We start from the raw sequence: 13,461 nt of genomic DNA, 5'->3' as shown, positions 1-13,461 counted from the left end.
GGAAATTTGCCGTCGCCTTTGTGTTTCCTTTTGCATCACTAAGTTCCGTGCTGTTTGTAATGCTGTAAGAAGCTTATAACCGTGGCACCAGTTGTGCTTTTCTGGGGAAGTAGTTGTGAGAATTTGTAATGCGGAGTAACCAGTTTATATAGTGGCAGACATAATGTACAGTCATGTTAAAAACGTGTTTCTAGCGATTTCTCATCTTAGGAATTCCACCTGTTGTGTTAATTTGATTTAGCATGACACTGTTTTTAGGCGTATCCAAAAACTTTAGGCAGGGAAGGAAATTTATACTTCCAGAATCACATTGGTTTATTGCAGATACAGATGAGTTGTTGCAAAGTTAGTAGACCACATAGGCTTAGATTTGACCTTGCATTGAATTTTTTTTATCTTTCTTTGATTTTGCTAGGCCTGTATATAGCCAACACATTACATAAGAAATATCTGAAGTACTAGTTTGGTCGTAATGAGATCTGCATTGGTAATTATATATGAGTTTAATGTAAATGAAGTGTTTATTAGATCGATACAGCGCGAAATGGAGTTTTCTCAACGTTTTTAAAATTATACCCACAAATACAGAATTGCATTGAGATATGTTTAGAAATTTATAGGTAAAAGTGCATGCGAATAGACAGGCAAGTCATCAGCGTTATGCGTTAATTGTAAGAAATTAAGTTTTAAGTGACTTCATTGAACCAGAAATGTAACTTTTTCTGACTTGTTCAGTGTTTGCACAGATATTTCGGTTTCATTCTGTGCCATTGTAGCGAGGACAGCTGTGAATTGTGGTACATTATGTCCATCATGTCAGTATGCTTTATTTCCGGAGTCCCAGCAGTAAGAATCATATCCGGTTTCATCTTGTTTTCTTCGTATTGCAGTGTCTGTGGTTGCATTTGTGCGCTGTCGTTCGACGTCTCTTCAGTTGGCGTCGTTTATTTTACAAACTCGTTTACTGGCGTCGCGTATCTCACTTGTTAGCACTACAACGGTTGTAGGTAAGAGACGATTTGTATAGTACGGAAGACGAAGTTTAATTGGATGTTGAAGAATGACGGAAATTCCACTTAATTTTATATTCGCACCTCCGCATCCAGGATATACAGCAGTATTAATTAAATCTCATAGTAAATGACACCATACCATTAGAAGAGAATTTGCGAAATATTTCCATTTGAATGTCTGTAGAATACAAATTGGGAGTTAATTTCTTCTCTCGGTATGGAAGAATAAGAATGGAAACAGAATTCTCAGGAAGAAATTTGGACTTACGGCAGGTGTAGTGAATGGTACGAAGAATATTTTCGCTGATTGCACGTTACACGACAGCCATGTTGCGAGATATATTTTATAGTTTGTTGACTTTTTTGAGAATTGGCTCTCTGTTTCCCGTGTTCAGGTGGTTATCATCTGTTAGTGTATTATTGTCGTATTCTAAAAGTCACGAGTTCGATCCAAATTATCGTCACTAATATCAAGATAAAAGCCAATGAAGAGTCTGCAAGTTTGACAACCGATCACCGGAGGACGGGAGCAGAGCGAAGTGCCGAATCGACGTGTACATCAAATGTACCTCAAGACAATAGACATTATAGGTGCGTCATAATATTTGTATGATGAATTTACCGTCAGCGCAGACCTTAGAGAATCATGTTGAGGAATTTCGTCGTGAGTCACCTAATACTGTTAAGAACTGTAAAATGCAGGAGTTTTGCGATGGGCTCGACATGTAGCCTAACTGTAATACGGGAATCAATATACGCGTTCGGAGATGGTGTCAAAGTAAACATGTCAGCCCACTGACGTCTAGCGTCGGACTGGAATAAACACTCAATCAGCCTTACCCAGAGGCTCTGAATTACGAATACATTGGTTCTAATTTTTTTAACCGTGATCTCCGATAACCACCGTGCGACTTTTTATACCGATCTTGATATATTACAACGACAATGTACGGGATTTTATTGGACATTGATCTTCTGTGATCGCTGTCGCGCCGTTTTCTGTTTAAACTCCAATACAACACGTGTTATAGCGTACCGTGTAGCATGTCGAGTTATCGATTAACTCCGCTTCTTGTACACCGCCTTTGTTCTGTAATACTTGCGGAGTACAACTTGTAAGAGAGATGTAATATTTGTGGGACGCGACACATTGTGTTCGGATAATAGTTATTAAAGACTTGCGCGGGTGCTCATGCACTCAACACTTTGTCTGGAAAGTGGTAGGCCTGTATCTCGCTTCATCATTTTGTACTTTGTTTACTCCCCCCCTCCCCTCCCCCTTCCTTTCGTTCCTTATTACTTGGTTTTCTTTTTTCTTTTCTTTTTATTTGTTCCTTTTCCTCCCTTTCTTCAAGTCATTTTCTTTTCTTGTTTTGTTTTCCTCTATGACGTTTCTGTCAAAATTTTATTTTTTCCTTCCCTCTCACAGTTTTTAAAATTTATTTCCCTCTTTGTTTTAAAATGTATATAGCCGGAAGGATTTTTTTCAAAATGGTGCAGGGTCGCTTTGAATGTGCAATTTTTATATGCACCGCGGGGTGCGTGCCTGAGACATAGATCGATTGGCCAATTTTTTTCTGCTTGAGAGAAGTGAGAATACATTAACGCCTGCAGCAGTTCGTTTATACTCCATGCACAGCAGTGCTGTAAGAGAAGTTGTCAGGCCAAACGGCGCCTTACTAAACCTCCCGTTAGTTTTCGTGCCTAGATTCATTGTAGTTTGGTTCTTGGGTTTTATAACGACGATGTCTCTGTTATCGATTTAGTTACGACTAGCGTTAAGCTTTTCAAAGTAAGTTTAAAGCCTGATTACGATGCTTTCAGCATATAAATGGAAAGTTTTGTTAAGCTAATTGTTATCGTGCATTGGTGGTGTTCAAAACTAATTTTATTATAACACACCATCGTCGGAAACATTCATACGTCAGCGTTCACATTAATTAGATAAAGACATTTGCTTACATTGAAAGTAGGTCGGCGTTTGAGTGACCTATTCTGTATTCTCGTGGAGTAAAAGAATAAGCTGCCAAATAAAATCACAAACTCCAGTTTTTGTGCGCTGATCCCTATGAAAGAATCCTTTCGACGGAGGCTTGGATTTATATAAGCTTGCACTTAAATCCATCCCGTTTCTGTTTCCGGGGAACTGAACTCGAGTGCGTGTAGCTGAGTGGCAAGGAACTTGATCCGTTCCTCACGTCCAGAATAATGCTGCCTGTTTGAGCGGAATTGGATGGGATCATCTGATGAACGCTGTTCTTTGTCTACTGTGTACACGTTTCGCCGTGTGTGCAGATGCGCGTTTCTCCAGCGAGGATCTTTCTTTTTTCGGAATGGAGACCATCTCAGATGCCTTTGTCACATTCAGCCTTGGCTGATAACCACACAAATCGAATCAAAATCCATTGGGTGAACGTATCAGAAACGTATGTGATTCAGTGTTTCCGGATTTTGCTTGAAGGCCAGAAACTACGTACTTGAAAAGTGTATAGGTTTCTAGCCGGTGAAGACATTTCCTGCACTGAGCCACTTTAGGCCAATTCTTTTCATTTTCACGTCGTATTTATCGAAGATCTGTGTGTCTCGATTGGTATTTTCTGTTGTGCCCCATATACAGTTTTGTATGAAATTCGGGCTATCTCCATATCCCGCTCGTGCCATCTCATTTAATCGTCGTGGGAGTATTAGAAGGTTACAGAATATGAAAATCTTTATTAAGCAGCCGTACCCTTATCCCTTGGATCTTAGGAATTTGTTGTCAAATAACCCCTGCCTCTGTTCTTACCTTAGGCTGGGTGAACAGGTTTCACACTCATGTAACACAATGGAGTACAGGCACTCTGCGAATTGTGTATGATTGATATTAGGAACAGAATTAACTTAAATTCCATGTTATGGAAAACCGAACATTCATGTTCATTGTTACAGAAGCCCGCTGTAGAGTAATTTCACTCCTACTTGTTGAAACATCGGAAAGTTCATGCAAGATTAAGCTTATTTCAAATCAAATATAGACCCACTATTTCCTGTAGAGTGTTTTCCATTGATTCGAGTTGACTGCTGATGACGTATTATCCTCCTCGTTGACCCTTGGATTTTTAATATCGTCTGTGAACGTTGCTAACCAACTGCAAGGTCACACGGCGTGACAACCCAAAATATCATATTTGACACACACACACACACCGTGAGTACTTCATATATAAAATATTCGTAATTATCAGTTCAATTCCCATGCAAGTGACAATTTAAGTGGTATTTAAAATATTTGTTAATGTTTTATGTGCGAAATGTTCTCACGAATTATTCCGGATAAGGTTCTTCCGTGACAGAGAGTCGTGTCCCATATGTGACAGTTCGCCTTCACTTACCTCACGTAGAAAAATAACGCGAAACCTACTACCAGTCTCTATTATGGGACGATCTTCGACTTCATCGATTCACTTTCAGTTCTCCTGACAGACTTGGCTTAAGAGTATTGACATTAGAGTTTATCTTCTTCTCGTCTTCAAACGTCTTGAAGAAAATGAAATCCCCGTTCCTTCGTTCTTGCCGTGAGACTCAGAGTTACAAGGCTGCGTATTTAAATAATTTTTCAGCCACATGCTCACCGGGATATCTCAGACTTCTTACATGCAACCAGTCTGGTTTAATAATTTAAAGCGTAGTTGTAAATATCGGTGTCAACTCAACTGCTTGGAAATTTATGAATCTGCATTTTTTGTGTTTCGCATGTTTCTCAATGAAAACAGCTTTAAAAAATTTATATTAGATATTATGAATGTTAGTGATTTACTTTCATATAAAACATACGATAATATTTAGTTTCTATATGGTGTAAGTTCTAGTGAAGTGAAGCCATTTTTAATATACCTTGCTTTCGAAATTCTATAATTTTTGGAAATGTAGTTGTAATAGAATTACAAAACTTTTAGGTTTGCTTAGTCTGAAATGGGAAAGAGTTACGGAATTGCATTGATGCGTTGTCAGTTACGGTCGTATTTCCTTGTGGTTCTTTGTCAGTCTGGATGATGGATGCCAGTAATCCGATCCTTCGCCGAATGCACTGTATGAAGACTTATGACATTACTGTGCAACACAGCCGGATGAAAAATCTGACTTCTTGCAATTAGGTTCAGCACGACGTACTGGCTGGCGTTCCCCAGAAGTTTCATTCTTTAGCTACCAGAATCCTGTGCTGACGGAGGAGATTTATACGGTCCCAGTTTCCTGCTCCACGGCTGCTGTGCTGTATGATGACGCATGAACACGCGTCAATAGTATTCCTAAATGTTGGAACGATAATACCGAAGTGCAATAGAGTATAGTCACATCAATAATTTTGTTTCCGTCAGCCGTAATGAAGGTGTAGTAATAATTTTGGGCGAAATGCCCCTGTTACATAGTCTTTGGGGATGTTTTCGTCATCTCCTTTTATCTTCTATTATTCAAATAAGCGAGGCTCTTAGAATTCGCCTGAAAAGACAGACTTTGGTGCAACGTTTTTTTTTATTGTAATCATGATTTTACATTGAAATGAATGTAATTTTCTGGTAATCTTGTGTCTGGATTCACGTGATTTCCTTGAGAATAGTCCCTATAAGTTTCTTGTTTCTGCTGTCCTAGTTGTGTGTACTCACATTAAGGTAGCTCATCGAACAGAATTAAGGGGAAATTATGAGCCGATATGTTGCTGGCAATGACGTTCCCTCCATTTCTTTCATGATTACTTTTGGTCCGAATGATTTCCATTGTTTTTTGTTTTCGGTTAGCTTAATGTTACATAATTACCTTCGGTTAAGAAGCCATGTAAATAACGTTGTATTCTTTTCATTGCTTTGAAACACGAATTTGCACTTGGTAACGCCAGTCTCTTGCAGGAAATATTTTTCATGTTTTTCATTGTTAGGTAAATGAAGAATTTCTGTATTTTCTTGGAAGTGAAATCCAAGCTTTCATTGCTTTTAACCAATGTAAAGATATTTATGTCGAAATATACAACTAGAAAGAAGCACTGAAGGTATTATTATGTAACATCTGATGAATATGTTTTATATTAGGAACGCGCTGAGTTTAATGTGTTGTCATTATTTCCTTATGTTGAGTGAGACGGCGATGTGCTTCATTGTGTTTTAATGAAACCATTGCCTCAATGTGTCAAATTTGTGGCTGTAGGCTGCTTTGTGAAACTTCTTTGTGTATGTTTTATGGAACAGAAGAGTCAGAAGTTATTCTGTTGTACAAACATTTGTTGTGGCAATGGAACGACATCAAAGGGATAATTGAAACGTACTGCGAATTGCGAAACGAATGTACATTTCTCTGTGAAGTCTGACATATCGCTTATCCTCCACGAATAAAAGGTTTTGGTTATTCTGCCCAGATAATCCGAAAAAAGTTAAATAACCATGTAACAGTTCTGACTCCTGTAGAGCCCATAACTAGACACAGCCTTGAAGTAGTTCGAACACCTCATTGTTACAACATGTCTCTGCAAGGTCCCATATTGTTCTTGGTCTAGCAAGTGTTCGTTTTCACGAGGTGTTCCGAGCATCCTCTGTGCGTTCTTCGTAGTTCCTTTATGGACTCATGCCCATTCCATTAAAGTTTCCTTTACTTCTGTATGTTTGGAACACTGTGTCATGTGCAGGCCTGTACGAGCCAAAGTTTATGATTTGTAATTTTATAAATATATGGCATTTCCTCAGATCATGAGATCACATTTCACAACAATAAAAAAAGACTACAAAATTGTTTTCTTCTGTGTCCATATCTTTATTGTGTTGGAACGCAGACTTGTTGAAACAAGTTTTCGAAGTGAAGAGTCAGAACGTTTTCCCCCACTCATCTATTTTATATATTTAATATATATTATTTGATACTATATAATTTTGTATATTTAATTTTGTTAAAAAACGTCTCAAATGGCTCATTAGATTCTCAGGTTTGTTATGGCTGTTGATTTCGACTTTGCGTCATGTTACTATGTTTACTATTCTTGATATTTGCTTCTAGATAAATGTAATGGCTTAAATTCTCCGCTATGCTTAATGGTATTTATATTTATACAACAAAGGAACATCATGAAAGCATAAAGAAGTATCTAATTTAGATCATTTAGTTATTTTCTGACGGTGTATTGCAACCAGTGCACGTAACTGTACCAGTCACGTTAGTTTCGAAATGTTCAGTGACCGTAGAACTCTTTGGTATGGACGAGATTTGAAACTGTCTCGCAAAGGCTCCATAAAGCGGCCTTCTAACCATTGTGTAGTGCATTTAGTAATATCTCGCGATGCAGTGTTTCGAAACAATATCACAGGTACCATACGTTACATGTCACTCCGTTCCACCACACACTGACATTTGGAATGCCATTCTCTGTGTTGCAACAGCCACTTTGATTTAGCTGAAACGTAGGTGTTACATGATCGGGACAGTTCAGTCAATAAACTGACTGCATGTGACCTATCGACTGCGATTTGATTCCATGCAGGGATGGGATTCCCTTTGCCACCATGTCCAGATCTCACTGGTGATTTTGCGGTGGTATCCTGTGGATCTTACGTCGGCAGTAAGGGGGGCCAGAGCGTGAAAGTGATCTGCCTCTAGCTAGTGCAGAGTTTTCGAATGTGACTCTCACTCCCTGTATACTGTAAAACTTGGACAAAATTGCCTCTAGATGCGTCACTTCATCCTGACAACGGAGGAATTACATTTCTCCGAAACCGGTAGCCACCTATAAGACCACGCGGAGTCACAACCCAGAACACCACGACGGACGAATATTTACTTCAACTTCAAAATTTGGGAATAACACTTCGTATGTACTGTATGTAGGCTACCAACTTAGACGAAGTTTTATAAAATTTACCACGTTTTGCTTTTACTGATTCATTGCAATATGCAGTAGGACTGAGGACATTTACGAGATATTTTCTTGGCGATTTTGCGGATGGAACTGAACTCTTGCGAAACTAATTACGCTAGTGATATACAGGTTTGTGGATTAACCTATTTATCCCAGTCTTGATTTGTAACACATTCTATTAAGTTTATCGGCGTGCTGTTTGGTAATATCGGAGAGGACGCGTACGGAGGGGCAGCAGACGCCACATAATTGTAGAAATCAGTGAACTGACTGGCTGGCTGGTATCTGCGTTGTTTTATCTTACTCTGAAATGTGTGCACTCGAAAATCCATAGTTTGCGCTTGGTTGCTGTCATTTTAGTGCAAACATTACTTTGGATTTCGGTGCTACAGATACACTGAAGAGGGGCCTGGGTCGATGAATAGGTTTAATTTAACTGTTAAATAAACATTTATTTTGCCTCCATTGGTTAACTGTCTGTATTACTTCCGAAATTGGGAACTGCCCACATGGAAAGCTACGATTCGAATGTGTATGCTACAGTGGCCTGTGGTGTAGATTTATGTATAAATGATACATGGGATAAACGAATTGGTGGATGTATACGATAATTGTGTGAAACATGGTAGCTCACGTAAGCAGTAGTGTGGAAGGGGAAAGTTGGCGGAATATATACTCTGCGGCATTCATGAAATTGTACGTTACTGGAACTTTATATTTTTACCACGCTTGTTTCGCAAGTAGAAAGGAGTTCATGACTGTTGCTTCATTTACGTAGTATAACAAAAATTATGAATTGAACTGTACATCTTCGCCAACTACCTCTGTTCGTAGTGTGTGCGAGTATAGATTTCATCCTAATCAAAGTTGTCACTTACGCAAAATAGAAACCTCAGGTTCGTCGCCGTGTTCATAAAAGCGTCTTCTGAGCTGGTTGAACTCAGATAACATCTTCACAAACTGTTTCTCTAATATTCTCATCTCATCCGCATTTAGGCATCGCAGCTCGTAATTTCTTGTTCCATTACGCACGCTCCATGTGTTGTCGCGGTGTCCCAAGAAATCCCCGCTATCACGTCAAGCGTACAACCGTGCTCTCCGATTCCCAACTGGCAGTTTCTTTCCCGTTTCCCGTTTTCTGTTCTCCCGTAGCGATACAGCCTTTCTTCTTGCCCATTTACTGTGTCCCGTGGTCCCGTTTTATCGACCCAGGGCCCACCCTGCAGCGTACGCAACCCGGTGCGCGGAATTGAATGCGACACCTCTTCTGTCACATTTTCCGCCCTTACGAACCTCATCTCGTTACTCTGCTGCTTGCGCGCACTGTAGCGCCCTGTGACAAGCCCGGCGATCGCTGTGACACACAATCCGGGACCTAATGTATTGCAAAGGGCAAACGTTCTTCTGATGCAGCACTGTGCCATGGGGTGTAGAATTAAAAGCTCCACTCGTCCTTGACCTCGACATTGGATGGAGGTGAGTGATCTGTTTTACCCCTCCCCCCAAGAAGTGCCCCCCCCCCCCCCCCTTCAGTACCCATTACATCTCACAGACTGTCGATTTTGGTAGGGTAACGAGAAATAGTCTTGAATAAAAATTTTCTTGGATATTATCCATCGTCTAGTAAATATAAAACGTAAAACGACGTTTCGGAGATGGGACTCTATCTCCGTCTTCAGGTTCCTACACAGTTGGGCCCACTAGATAGAGCTAATCCCTATCTCCGGACGAGAGATAGGGATTAGCTCTATCTAGTGGGCCCAACTGTGTAGGAACCTGAAGACGGACATTGAGTCCCATCTCCGAAACGTCGTTTTAAAAAGGTCCGGAGATAGGGATTAGCTCTATCTAGTGGGCCCAACTGTGTAGGAACCTGAAGACGGAGATAGAGTCCCATCTCCGAAACGTCGTTTTACGTTTTATATTTACTAGACGATGGATAATATCCAAGAAAATTTTTATTCAATTGACTCTTCACCATCGTCAAGAAGTTTTAGATTTGATAGAAATAGTCTTGTATGTACCACGTTCTTCAGTAACTGCGTTATTTACAAAGAGTGTGTTTGTGGAGTTCTAATGATTGTTAGAATAGACAGATCTTACTTTCCTTAATAGCATTAACCATTTGATCTCTGTCATTGGGACGCTGTGTGCTTTCGTATTTGTTCTGTCACCTGGCGTTCTTCGCAGCTTATAAATCAAAGTGTAAGCCTGATGTCATCAAACAACGAATTTGAAAAGTTAACAGAAAAGTGAAATTGATGGACTTCGTAATGTTGGTAATCCGCGTGTAGAATATGAATATTGTGGAAATAAGTACGTAATCGACGAGGTAGAACATTATGGGGGTTTAAACTTGAATTAAGGTTCAGATTAATGTGTTGAGAGATGAAGGAGCTGTAAGTACTTTGCGTCGAAACTTGGAGCCACAGGGTCAAATGAGTCGCTAGGGAGGTGTGAAATAGGTCGGCCAACTTGAGCGGTGAAAATGAATCGCATTTTCTCTTCCTTCCTTCCGGGCGTCTTCCATTGGAGCCTCGCGGTGCTCGTCGTTTCACGACTGAATGCTCCATATCACGGAGACATGCAGGGTTGTCCAACGAAGTCTCGATGGTTCGGGCTGGTGGAGAGAAACTCCAGAATGCAAATTATGAACAAGAACGATGCTGTTTGTGTGTCTGCCTATATTTCCTCTTTTGAACCAATTTACCGCTCTTCATGAAATTTGGTATGAACGTTGTGCTATTGGAGATCATCTTACTTTTCAGTATTCATATTTCAGTCGGTAGTAACGGTGATATGTATAATAACGGACAATTATGTATAATTCCAAACGGCGATTTCTTGTAATCGCTGGTTAATATTTTAATAGTCGGACTGTTCGCTTCTAGCTCAATGTATTTTTGTTGTTGTTAAGATTAAAATGTTGTGTCATGGCCTAGCTACTTACTACGTGGGGCGTTCTTTGAACTACACCACTCGACCAAAGGCGAGTAAAATTAACGAGAAAATATTCACCTCGCTGGTCTGATTAGCTGAGTACCTCAGGAAAGGCAGGAAAGTGAGAGCGTTTGTAGGACCGCTGTGCTTTGTTCCCATGTAGTGATGGTATTGTTCTCGTTCGCCACCGCCTGCAGACAGGCTCTGTGGTCCACCCAGCCTCCAGTTGAATGGACAGGACGTGCTGCTGTTCTTCCAGAACGTGCATTTCAGAGACCTAACCCGAAAACACTGAGAGAAGAAGAAACTTATTTTGTAGGAAAAATTTATTTTGCATTAAAAACGTTATATTAACCATATAGATTATACTGTAGTGTCGGATGACTTGCAAGGTTGTGAAGGGAAGTGATCGTGGAATATTTTAAGTTAGGATTACAGCTTTGTACGGGAAAAAAACAGTGAACCTCAGTCGTATTAGCCAGTCTGCGGGTCGAAATGTGAACCATTGCCTCCCTTATATGAGGTAAGTGTACTGACCATTCAACCCGGATTTTCGGTTCCGATTTTATGGATGGTGGGTGACGTTCGTGGAAGGTCGAAGTGGAGGTTTGCATCTGCAAAATCACGGGTTTCAGATTGGGTGGATTTGGATATATGTAACGGGAACAGAATTAAGTTCTGGGTCAACGAAACGGAAACCGTATCAACAACCATAGTCGTGAGTGGCAGTGAAATAGTTAAATGTGAAAGTATACAGTTCGTAGTTGGCGCGAATTTTCTATTAAGACATAACTCTCTCACTGGGGCAATTAATTACCTTGGTTCCTGTGGAGTATAAGAGCTTCCCCGTACCTAAAGATGCGTGTAAGCATGTGAAGTTAAGCTTGTGCACAATTTGGCTTTGTACCCTACTAGCCGAATATGAGTGATACGCTCAGAGCGTCTTTATTCTCGCGGAAGGATGTGTGTTGTTTATGAAATTGGATGAAACCCTGGACCGTTTTGGTCGTGGTGTCGCGAAATATTACATGTGTTTAGCTTCGATTACTTAAAACACTCTTCCAGTGAATCCCCTTTGGTCTTTGTTTGTTTCTTTATAAACGCGCCTGTTGTCATCATGTATTTCATTAGCGCATTTTTTTTTTAAAATTTACTCTTCAGTTCAATCTGTTATGACCATTCTATCAAAGAAACACGAAAATCGTTAAGTGCTCTGACAAAGCGAACGGGGCGAACGTATTTCTTGTTTGAGAAGAACGAGCGAATGAAATAACTTCTACAGCTTACCCATTCTCAGTGCATTTGCTAAAATTGCTTTCGCTCCTGTCTGAGAATGGTATTCCTTTTAAGAACTGAGTCTGAAGCCCACGTTGAGTAGCCATGGAACCGACTTTCAGTCTGCAAGGAGAAATAATCGGATTCCAAAGAAAATGATCTTTATTCGTTTCGAATTTCCTGTTATTCCGTATAGAGTCTTTCCTTAATTGCGAACTTCCCATCCGAATGCAATTCTCTTGCGAATAGCGCGCATTGAAGATACAGAATCGACGCCGCGATATTGCAAGAGTGGAATGATATGCGAAGTTTGGATCACGTGGATTTTTGAAATTAGTCTTTTCCCTGTTTATAGTTTGCAAGTAAAATCTTGGATTATCTTATATAGGCCAAAGTAGATTCCAGGGTCTTCTTTTAAAATTTGAAAGTACTCTCATCTGATCAATAAATTTCCCTCTTTTTAACACGAAATTTAATACCGTGTAAAAAAAAGTCAGTGGCTCCTACCCTGAGTCACTTGATTCGAGTACACAGCTTCACACCCAGTTTCGCTAAGATGGCCCGCATTTCCAAATTATTCTTCCACGTATATCTAGATCTCAAAAATCACCCCTTGGGCTTCCCCGCCAAGAATATGTCTGCGTTTTACTTACTTTTACTTGTCACATCCGTTTAATGGCCTTATCAATGTTAGGTGGACAATAGGCCTTCCGTCCTCTGTCGTGTTCCTGTGAATCTGCCACTGAACGTATTTGTCCACCGCCATCTAATCCACTGTTTTACTGTCCATATGAGTTCTCAGAAACGGTATTCCGTACAATAGATCTACACAACAAACCAAAAGGTTCCAAGACGGTCACAGAACGCCGTTGTACGTATACTGTATGTGTTTATTTTCATGTACAAATAATGAATTATGCATACTTGGGAACAGTTATAACGAGAGTTGGAGCCTTACAGGCAGAAGTCTGACAGGCAAATAAATACCCGGGAAAACATGGGAAGATGAACGGAAGCTGCCTATGTATAGAATCTAGGTATCTCTGAGGTGATCGATTGATTTTAAAGTGAGAGTATCCCTGTTAAGTCACATAAAAGATGGAACCGTTGCTCTGTTGAAGAACGGGTAAGCAACTGAAACGTGCCTGGGCCCAGTCCTTGAAGACTCGATCAGACGGAAATCAGTTTGCTCCCATGTAAGTTCAAGTAATTGATCGTCAAACTTTTTCACCGTTCTTATTACAGTGAATTCGAAACACTTAGGCCCCTTTTACTGGAAGACTATTTTGTGTTTGTATCAGAAGTGCTGTAGTGTACAAGGGTGGCTGTGGATCTATAGACGTGCTCTCATGGACGTCTACA

The 13,461-nt window shown here is 40.2% G+C and overlaps 1 protein-coding gene across 17 annotated transcripts in view; it reads left to right on the top strand.

The window, feature by feature from the left end:
* The window catches only part of rg (A kinase anchor protein rugose), a 400,245-nt gene that overhangs the window by 162,961 nt on the left and 223,823 nt on the right, over positions 1-13,461 (top strand). The window lies entirely within an intron of this gene.

Source organism: Zootermopsis nevadensis, unplaced genomic scaffold (genome assembly GCF_977971745.1).
Source record: "Zootermopsis nevadensis isolate Lab colony 2312 unplaced genomic scaffold, Znev_1.0 Znev_ptg000022l, whole genome shotgun sequence".
NCBI classification, from domain to species: domain Eukaryota; kingdom Metazoa; phylum Arthropoda; class Insecta; order Blattodea; family Termopsidae; genus Zootermopsis; species Zootermopsis nevadensis.
The sequence above is the reverse complement of the archived record's forward strand: the minus strand, read 5'-3'. Positions and strand labels throughout refer to the sequence as shown.